The sequence below is a fragment of the Monodelphis domestica genome, chromosome 2 (assembly GCF_027887165.1).
Source record: "Monodelphis domestica isolate mMonDom1 chromosome 2, mMonDom1.pri, whole genome shotgun sequence".
Classification (NCBI taxonomy): domain Eukaryota; kingdom Metazoa; phylum Chordata; class Mammalia; order Didelphimorphia; family Didelphidae; genus Monodelphis; species Monodelphis domestica.
In genome coordinates, this window is record NC_077228.1 from 313,077,421 (window position 1) to 313,088,538 (window position 11,118).

The following is an 11,118-nucleotide window of genomic DNA, read 5'->3' on the forward strand; positions in this document are numbered from 1 at the left end:
CAGGACTAAAGCCTCTGATCACCAGACAGAGACAAGAAAAACTAATCCTCCACATTCAGAAATGGCAAACTCCACAGAACCACAGAAGCCCCAAAATACCAAGAAAAATAAGAAGAAAGGGGCGACTTTGGACACATTCTATGGAGCCAAAATACAAAATACAGAGCAGACAGAAGATAATATAAAAGAAAATGCTCCAAAACCTTCCAAAGGAAATGGAAACTCTCCACAAACCTATGAAGAATTTGAATCAGAAATGACCAAAAAGATGGAAGCCTTCTGGGAGGAAAAGTTGGAAATAATGCAAAAGAAATTCACGCATCTACAAAACCAGTTTGACCAAACTGTAAAAGAAAACCAGGCTTTAAAGGCCAGAATCAGGCAGCTGGAAGACAACGATCGTGTAAAAGAGCAAGAATCAATAAAGCAAAGCCAAAATACCAAGAAATTAGAAGAGAACATAAAATATCTCACCGACAAGGTGATAGATCTGGAAAATAGGGGGAGAAGGGATAATTTAAGAATAATTGGACTCCCAGAAAAGCCAGAAATAAACACCAAACTGGACATGGTGATACAAGATATCATCAAAGAAAATTGCCCAGAGATTCTAGAACAAGGGGGCAATACAGCCACTGACAGAGCTCACAGAACACCTTCTACACTAAACCCCCAAAAGACAACTCCCAGGAATGTAATTGCCAAATTCCAAAGCTATGAAACAAAAGAAAAAATCCTACAGGAAGCCAGAAAAAGACAATTTAGATATAAAGGAATGCCAATCACGGTCACCCAAGACCTTGCAAGTTCTACTCTGAATGATCGTAAGGCATGGAACATGATCTTCAGAAAGGCAAGAGAGCTGGGTCTCCAACCAAGAATCAGCTACCCAGCAAAACTGACTATATACTTCCAAGGGAAAGTATGGGCATTCAACAAAATAGAAGACTTCCAACTTTTTGCAAAGAAAAGACCAGAGCTCTGTGGAAAGTTTGATACCGAAAATCAAAGAGCAAGGAATACCTGAAAAGGTAAATATTAAGGAAAGGGGAAAATGTTATCTTCTTCTTTTACTCAAACTCTCTTCTATAAGGACTACATTTATATCAACCTATGTATACTAACATGTGGGGAAAATGTAATGTATAAATAGGGGGTAAAGAAAGACCAAATAGAATAATCATTCTCACACAAAGATTCACAGGGGAAGGGGAGGGGAAGAAAACTCCTATAAGAAGGAGAGGAAGGGGGGGGGCATTACTTAAACCTCAATCTCAGGGAAATCAGCTCTGAGAGGGAAAAACATCCAGATCCATTGGGATCTTGAATTCTATCTTACCCAACAAGGGTAAGGAGAAGGGGAAACCAAGGGGGGGAGGGGGAGAGGGAGAACAAAAAGGGAGGGAAAGAGAGGGGGGAGGGGGAGGGAACAAAAAGGGAGGGACTAAAAAGGGAAACATCAAGGGAGGGGACAAGGGGGACTGTTTCAAAGTAAATCACTGGACTAAAAGGTAGAGCCTAAGAAGAAAAGGTTAGAATTAGGGAAGGCAATCAAAATGCCAGGGAGTCCACAAATGACAATCATAACTTTGAACGTGAATGGGATGAACTCACCCATAAAACGTAGACGAATAGCAGAATGGATTAGAATCCAAAACCCTACCATATGTTGTCTTCAAGAAACACACATGAGGCGGGTTGACACCCACAAGGTCAGAATTAAAGGATGGAGTAAGACCTTCTGGGCTTCAACTGATAGAAAGAAGGCAGGAGTGGTAATCATGATATCTGATAAAGCCAATGCAAAAATAGACCTGATCAAAAGGGATAGGGAAGGTAATTATATTTTGTTAAAAGGGACTATAGACAATGAGGAAATATCATTAATCAATATGTATGCACCAAATAATATAGCACCCAAATTTCTAATGGAGAAACTAGGAGAATTGAAGGAAGAAATAGACAATAAAACCATACTAGTGGGAGACTTAAACCAACCATTATCAAATTTAGATAAATCAAATCAAAAAATAAATAAGAAAGAGGTAAAAGAAGTGAATGAAATCTTAGAAAAATTAGAATTAATAGACATATGGAGAAAAATAAATAGGGATAAAAAGGAATACACCTTCTTCTCAGCACCACATGGCACATTCACAAAGATTGACCATACATTAGGTCACAGAAACATAGCACACAAATGCAGAAAAGCAGAAATAATGAATGCAGCCTTCTCAGATCACAAGGCAATAAAAATAATGATTAGTAATGGTACATGGAAAACCAAATCTAAAACCAATTGGAAATTAAACAATATGATACTCCAAAACCGTTTAGTTAAAGAAGAAATCATAGAAACAATTAATAATTTCATCGAGGAAAATGACAATGGCGAAACATCCTTTCAAACCTTTTGGGATGCAGCCAAAGCGGTAATCAGAGGTAAATTCATATCCCTGAATGCTTATATTAACAAACAAGGGAGAGCAGAGATCAATCAATTGGAAATGCAAATGAAAAAACTGGAAAGCGATCAAATTAAAAACCCCCAGCAGAAAACCAAATTAGAAATCCTAAAAATTAAGGGAGAAATTAATAAAATCGAAAGTGATAGAACTATTGATTTAATAAATGAGACAAGAAGCTGGTACTTTGAAAAAACAAACAAAATAGACAAGGTACTGGTCAATCTAGTTAAAAAAAGGAAGGAAGAAAAGCAAATTCACAGCATTAAAGATGAAAAGGGGGACAGCACCTCCAATGAGGAGGAAATTAAGGCAATCATTAGAAATTACTTTGCCCAATTATATGGCAATAAATACACCAATTTAGGAGAAATGGATGAATATATACAAAAATACAAACTGCCTAGACTAACAGAAGAGGAAATAGAATTCCTAAATAATCCCATATCAGAAATTGAAATCCAACAAGCCATCAAAGAACATCCTAAGAAAAAGTCCCCAGGGCCTGATGGATTCACCTGTGAATTCTATCAAACATTCAGAGAACAGTTAATCCCAATACTATACAAACTATTTGACATAATAAGCAAAGAGGGAGTTCTACCAAACTCCTTTTACGACACAAACATGGTACTGATTCCAAAACCAGGCAGGTCAAAAACAGAGAAAGAAAACTATAGGCCAATCTCCCTAATGAATATAGATGCAAAAATCTTAAATAGGATACTAGCAAAAAGACTCCAGCAAGTGATCAGAAGGATCATTCACCATGATCAAGTAGGATTCATACCAGGGATGCAGGGCTGGTTCAACATTAGGAAAACCATCCACATAATTGACCACATCAACAAGCAAACTAGCAAGAATCACATGATTATTTCAATAGATGCAGAAAAAGCCTTTGATAAAATACAACACCCATTCCTATTAAAAACACTAGAAAGCATAGGAATAGAAGGGTCATTCCTAAAAATGATAAACAGTATATATCTAAAACCAACAGCTAATATCATCTGCAATGGGGATAAACTAGATGCATTCCCAATAAGATCAGGAGTGAAACAAGGATGCCCATTATCACCTCTACTATTTGACATCGTACTAGAAACACTAGCAGTAGCAATTAGAGAAGATAAAGGAATTGAAGGCATCAAAATAGGCAAGGAGGAGACCAAGTTATCACTCTTTGCAGATGACATGATGGTCTACTTAAAGAATCCTAGAGATTCAACCAAAAAGCTAATTGAAATAATCAACAACTTTAGCAAAATTGCAGGATACAAAATAAACCCACATAAATCATCAGCTTTTCTATATATCTCCAACACAGCTCAGCAGCAAGAACTAGAAAGAGAAATCCCATTCAAAATCACCTTAGACAAAATAAAATACCTAGGAATCTACCTCCCAAGACAAACACAGGAACTATATGAACACAACTACAAAACACTCGCCACACAACTAAAACTAGACTTGAACAAATGGAAAAACATTAACTGCTCATGGATAGGACGAGCCAATATAATAAAAATGACCATCCTACCCAAACTTATTTATCTATTTAGTGCCATACCCATTGAACTACCAAAATACTTCTTCACTGATTTAGAAAAAACCATAACAAAGTTCATTTGGAAGAACAAAAGATCAAGGATATCCAGGGAAATAATGAAAAAAAACACATATGATGGGGGCCTTGCAGTCCCTGACCTAAAACTATATTACAAAGCAGCAGTCATCAAAACAATTTGGTACTGGCTAAGAAACAGAAAGGAAGATCAGTGGAATAGACTGGGGGAAAGCGACCTCAGCAAGACAGTATACGATAAACCCAAAGATCCCAGCTTTTGGGACAAAAATCCACTATTCGATAAAAACTGCTGGGAAAATTGGAAGACAGTGTGGGAGAGACTAGGAATAGATCAACACCTCACACCCTACACCAAGATAAATTCAAAATGGGTGAGTGACTTAAACATAAAGAAGGAAACCATAAGTAAATTGGGTAAACACAGAATAGTATACATGTCAGACCTTTGGGAGGGGAAAGGCTTTAAAACCAAGCAAGATATAGAAAGAATCACAAAATGTAAAATAAATAATTTTTACTACATCAAACTAAAAAGCTTTTGTACAAACAAAACCAATATAACTAAAATCAGAAGGGAAACAACAAATTGGGAAAAAATCTTCATAGAAACCTCTGACAAAGGTTTAATTACTCATATTTATAATGAGCTAAATCAGTTGTACAAAAAATCAAGCCATTCTCCAATTGATAAATGGGCAAGGGAAATGGATAGGCAGTTCTCAGATAAAGAAATCAAAACTATTAACAAGCACATGAAGAAGTGTTCTACATCTCTTATAATCAGAGAGATGCAAATCAAAACAACTCTGAGGTATCACCTCACACCTAGCAGATTGGCTAACATAACAGCAAAGGAAAGTAATGAATGCTGGAGGGGGTGTGGCAAAATAGAGACATTAATTCATTGCTGGTGGAGCTGTGAACTGATCCAACCATTCTGGAGGGCAATTTGGAACTATGCCCAAAGGGTGCTAAAAGAATATCTACCCTTTGACCCAGCCATAGCACTGCTGGGTCTGTACCCCAAAGAGATAATGGACACAAAGACTTGTACAAAAATATTCATAGCTGCGCTCTTTGTGGTGGCCCAAAACTGGAAAATGAGGGGATGCCCATCAATTGGGGAATGGCTGAACAAACTGTGGTATATGTTGGTGATGGAGTACTATTGTGCTAAAAGGAATAATAAAGTGGAGAAGTTCCATGGAGACTGGAACAACCTCCAGGAAGTGATGCAGAGCGAGAGGAGCAGAACCAGGAGAACATTGTACACAGAGACTAATACACTGTGGTATAATCGAACGTAATGGACTTCTCCATTAGTGGCGGTGTAATGTCCCTGAACAACTTACAGGGATCCAGGAGAAAAAAACACCATTCTTAAGCAAAGGATAAACTATGGGAGTGGAAACACCGAGAAAAAGCAACTGCCTGAATACAGAGGTTGAGGGGACATGACAGAGGATAGACTCTAAATGAACACTCTAATGCAAATACTATCAACAAAGCAATGGGTTCAAATCAAGAAAACATCTAATGCCCAGTGGACTTACGCGTCGGCTATGGGGGGTGGGGGGGGAGGAAAAGAAAATGATCTATGTCTTTAACGAATAATGCTTGGAAATGATCAAATAAAATATATTTTAAAAAAAATAAAAAAAATAAAAAAAATAAAAAAAAATTCATCCCCTAAACTGAACTAGAACTGGAACATCATTACAGTTCTATGTCACATTGACACAATTGCCCAAATACAGTACTAACCACTAGAAATTTAGGAACAATTTTAATACATGTAGCCTTATCAAACACTTATAATTTCCAAACTATATAGAACAAAATACTTTCAAAATATAGAGGCCTTGCAGAAGGGAAAAAATGGAAACAGAAATGAGTTTTGCATAATAATCTCCATTATCCTAGCTGGTACTAAAATTATCCAGAGATGACTTCAGTGAACTTATAGAAGACTAGTGCATACTAATAGTTTAATACAATTATACAAATCAACTATTTTGTCCACCTAATTGTCTATTCCCCAATAAATTTGGAAAAATAATAGCAAGATAAGGACTATTTCTACCTGAACTCTTTTCAAATAGATGAGAATGAGATGATAGCTTGAATAATATTAACTGACATTCCTACAGGACTTTAAGGTTTGTAAAGGCATATACTTGAATACACTGTCTCATTTGATTCTCACAATCACTTTTTGAAGCAGATATTGCTGTGATGCTCATTTTTATAGGAAAAGAGGAGAATTTGGATTCATGATTCTATAATTGTAGAGAATTAGAGACACATTTTTCAAAGCATGCTCCTTATACTCTAGTCATCATTCTCACCTTAACATTGCTACCCACCTTGACAAAACCGTGGACTTTTCCCAAGTCTTCCCAGGTTTTAAAGATAAGATTTTTTTTTAATTTTTTATTTTTGTGGAATCAGGTTTCCACACCATCCCCTGGCCTTTTTCATATCAGGTCACCATATATATTCTCTCCCACCCCTAAACACCCTTTGTATTCTTTTTTCATTAAATGTAGTCAGCATTAAAATGCAATCTTTATTGATGACAGGTGCTTACCTGCTTGTTTTTTTTTCAGTCTATTTAACTATATATATATATATATATATTTTTTTTTTTTAATCAAGGACAAGTAGTTATCACAGTGTATAGGGTGTTGGCCCTTAAATCAGGAAGAGAACTTCTTGAATTCAAATATGACTTCAGACATTTACTAGCTATGTGTTCCTGACAAGTCACTTAACCATGTTTGCCTCATTTGTAAAAATGAGTTAGAGAAGGAAATTGCAAACCACTCTGAAATCGACTGAAAATGAAAAACAAATATCTATACATTCTGATCTGAACATTCTATAACATATAGACAGACAATGTTGATTTGGGGAATTATGGGAAATTAAGTGACTTTTTTGGTGATAAAGATAGTATTTCTTATAATATTGGAACTCAAATCTTCCTAACACTAATTTTGACCCTGTAAAAGTAATTAGTAATTGTATCATGCCTACTATGTGCAAGGTACTATGCTAAGAACCTTATAAATAATGTCCCATTTGGTCCTGATAAAAACAATGCTATCATTATTTCTATTTTACAACTGAGGAAAATAAAGCATACAGACATTAGGTGACTTGCCCATGATCACACAACAAGTTGAAGGACAAATTTTAACAAAGTTCATCCTGATTCCAGGTCTAGAATGTTATAGAATGTTATAGAATGTTATAGAATGACCTCAATTAACTACATTGTGCTATGTCTCCTCCATGGGCTACAAATGTGGGAACTAGGGCTGAGTGGATAAGTTGACTTATCTAACATTACAGAAATAATGTCAGAAGTAAAATAAAGGAATGCCTTTAAGCAAATAAAAATGACGTTTTATCAATTTGATTTGGCAATCTCAAGTAATGTATTAAGGCAATAATGGACACACTGAATATTTTTAAGAAAAACTAAAGTTTTTTCTAACTTATTCTATAAATTAGATGGTAAATTATTTTTCATTACCTGTTAACATAGTTCACTTACAAAGCATTATCTCAAAATATGAAAAAAAAAAGAAGGATAGAGTGATACTGGGAAGGAAGAGAAAACTCCTACTAAATGTGACGTGTTACTTTCTCTGCAAGTTAGTAAAATAATTATACTTAGCTACTTAGTATTATAGACTATTGTCTAAAATATTTAGACTATCATCAATTTTATTTGTTTTTAGAGAGAAAATAAGTCTATTTGAGTTATTATCTAGAGGGTATTTTCAACTATAAAAATATTGGATATATTCATACTTTTTAATATTACAAATAAAAAAGTCCCTTATATTAGATTGTTCATGCCTATCTCCTTTCCCAATTTTTTTTTCTTTTTTGTTTTTATACTATGAACTATTTCTGTAAAGGTATTTTATGACGTTTAAAAAATGCAATGTGAGACCAATGGAAATTGACATTTAAATCAATTTAATGATAAAAAATAAGCTTAAATAAGTTAAAGTTACAAATAGAAAAAATGCAAAAAATATTATTGCCTTTTCTTGAATAATGAATTTGATCAGCAGTTAAAAAAATCAAATTGAAGGGTGCATGTGTGTGTATGTGTGTATGTTGAAATTTTGTGAACAGGTAAAATAATCTGAGATCCAGAAAACTAAATACTTGGAGAGTCACCTCTGAGGACTTAATCTGAATTAACCTAAACAGACTTCAAGGTCAAAGACAGTTTCCTCAAGTTCACCTTAATGATCCCTGAGTTGATCTAGGATTTAAAGACTCAGTGCCTGAGCCAGCTGCACTAAAATATAAACAAAAATTGATTAAAAGTCTTCAACCTTCCATCAACTAGGAGGGAGTTCTACAAGGAGATATACAAGGTCATAAAGAAATGGCCTCCATTTCCTACTAATTTGAAATTCAAAATAGTGACCATATTCATGCTTCTTATTTACCCAGTTTCTCTTTGAATATCACTTAAAATACCTCTTCCAATTCATAAATTTACCAGGTAACACTAAAATATTACACAGCCACTCTTTTGATCTATTTCATGTCAATCTCTTTCAAGACATCAAATGCTGCAGTGACCTTCCTTTTTTTTCTAACTGAAAAAAAAATCTTGACAAATATTACAGAAGCCTTCACTTGAAGGTGAAAGTTATAATCTAACTAGTGATGATCTAATATGGAAAATACTTCATATATAGACCTAGATTCATATATTTCCATTTAATTTAGCCTTTGGAAAGACTGGAGCTAAAAAATAGATTTTTAGAACCATAATTTGCTTGTGGGTTTCCAGAGAAATTTGGAGGTAAGATGAAAGAATTAGTCTATTTTTAAAACAAAATATTTCCAAAGGAAATAATTTAATGCATATATCATTTCATTTTACATGAAATGTTTTAGAGGAGGAAATATACCTGGACATGAGAAACAGAATAGAATGGATTTAGATTCTATGGCAGAAACTTCCTTTATGTTTGGAAAGAAGTTAATTTAAACATTTGTTAGTTTCAATTTCCTCATCTTTAAAGCAGGTATGATACTTATGACACTGATATCATAGGATGGTTTTAAAGCTGAAATTATTTTGTTGACATTCTCTCACCAATTTACATAGGGCATGGGGGAACTTAGTTTGTACATTGTGAGCAGTAGTCATAATCTCCAATCTATCTGCAACAGCAATAACAATTGGCTTTAAAATTCATGAGGCAGCTTATCTGTAGGTCTCAAGTGAGACTCACATCAATGCAATTAGGTATATCATTATAAGTATGAATATACCCATTTTTACAGAGAAGGAGACTAAGGCACAATGAATAAATAATAACTAGTATCCACATAATATTTTACTGTTTGCAAAGCCCTTCACAAATATTACCTCATTTGATCCTCAAAAGTACCCTGGAACAACCTCCAGGAAGTGATGCAGAGCGAGAGGAGCAGAACCAGGAGAACATTGTACACAGAGACTAATACACTGTGGTATAATCGAACGTAATGGACTTCTCCATTAGTGGCGGTGTAATGTCCCTGAACAATCTGCAGGGATCTAGGAGAAAAAACACTATTCATAAGCAAAGGATAAACTATGGGAGTGGAAACACCGAGGAAAAGCAACTGCCTGAATACAGTGGTTGAGGGGACATGACAGAGGAGAGACTCTAAAGGAACACTCTAATGCAAATACTATCAACAAAGCAATGGGTTCAAATCAAGAAAACATCTAATGCCCAGTGGACTTACGCGTCGGCTATGGGGGGTGGGGGGGAGGAAAAGAAAATGATCTATGTCTTTAACGAATAATGCTTGGAAATGATCAAATAAAATATATTTTTAAAAAAAAGTACCCTGGGAAATAGGTATTGTCACCTCTTCATTATAAGTGAGTAAAATAAAAAAGAGGTTAAGTCACTTATCAATGGTCATACACCTAGGAAGCATTTGAGGGTACATTTGAAGACTTTTAAAAAATGGATTTAGAATATTTTCCATGGCTACATGATTCATGATCCCCTTTTTCTTCCCCCATCCCAAAGCTGACAAGCAATTCCACTGCATTTTTCAAGCATCATTTGAATTCAAGGCTTCCTGATTCAAGGTCCAGACAATGAAATTGTCATTTCGTTGTTCCTTGTCTAGAGGAGGAAATACCTCCTACCAATGCAGATATATAAATTATAGTGTTAGAGAGTTTTCTGAGAAAATGAGAGTTAAATGACTTTCCTAGTGTCATAAAGCCAGGCTGTGTCAGAGATGGCCCATATATCTGGGTCTTCTTTCCAGAAGTCACCTCTTAGTGATTCTTTAACTAACCAAGACCTCACAGACATTGATTTAAAAATTAAATTTATATTAAAGAAATTTACCATTGAAAGACTGTGTTGCAACATAAACTTAAATGTCTTATAGAATATAATTCATTGCTGCATATACCTATCTATGGGTGTGTATGTATAAGTGCTTGTGTTTATATGTGTCTGTAGTGTGTATATGTATATATACACATGCGCATAGACTTTTTGGGATACCTACATGAAGATTTGCAGAACATTTTTATGTACAGAAATACGTAAAAATATATACATATTTATACATGTATTATATAGGAATACAGAAACATGTATGCATATAGAAGTGCAAAATAGTTTATATACAAACGCGTGTGCAGATGTGTGAATTATATGTTATATTTTTATATATACACCCATACTTTTGACATCATTGGAAGCACAAATAAATCAGTGACATGAAATAACCAATACCTGCTGCTCAGGCAATATATAAGCTTGCCCCAGAACCTCATGCAAATAGTTTAAACTTTTAATTCCGCAACAAAACCAGGTGCCAGGACTTAGCCAGATGATAGCTTTGAAAAACTGTCCTGCTGGGACAATGTGTAGCAACAAATAATTCTTACTAAAATGTGAGCTTTTCATAAATATAATAGAGTCTTATTTTAACTTCTCAGCACCCAAATTAATAAATTACAAGCTATCCCAGATTGGTGAACTTACTAGTGGCATAGCT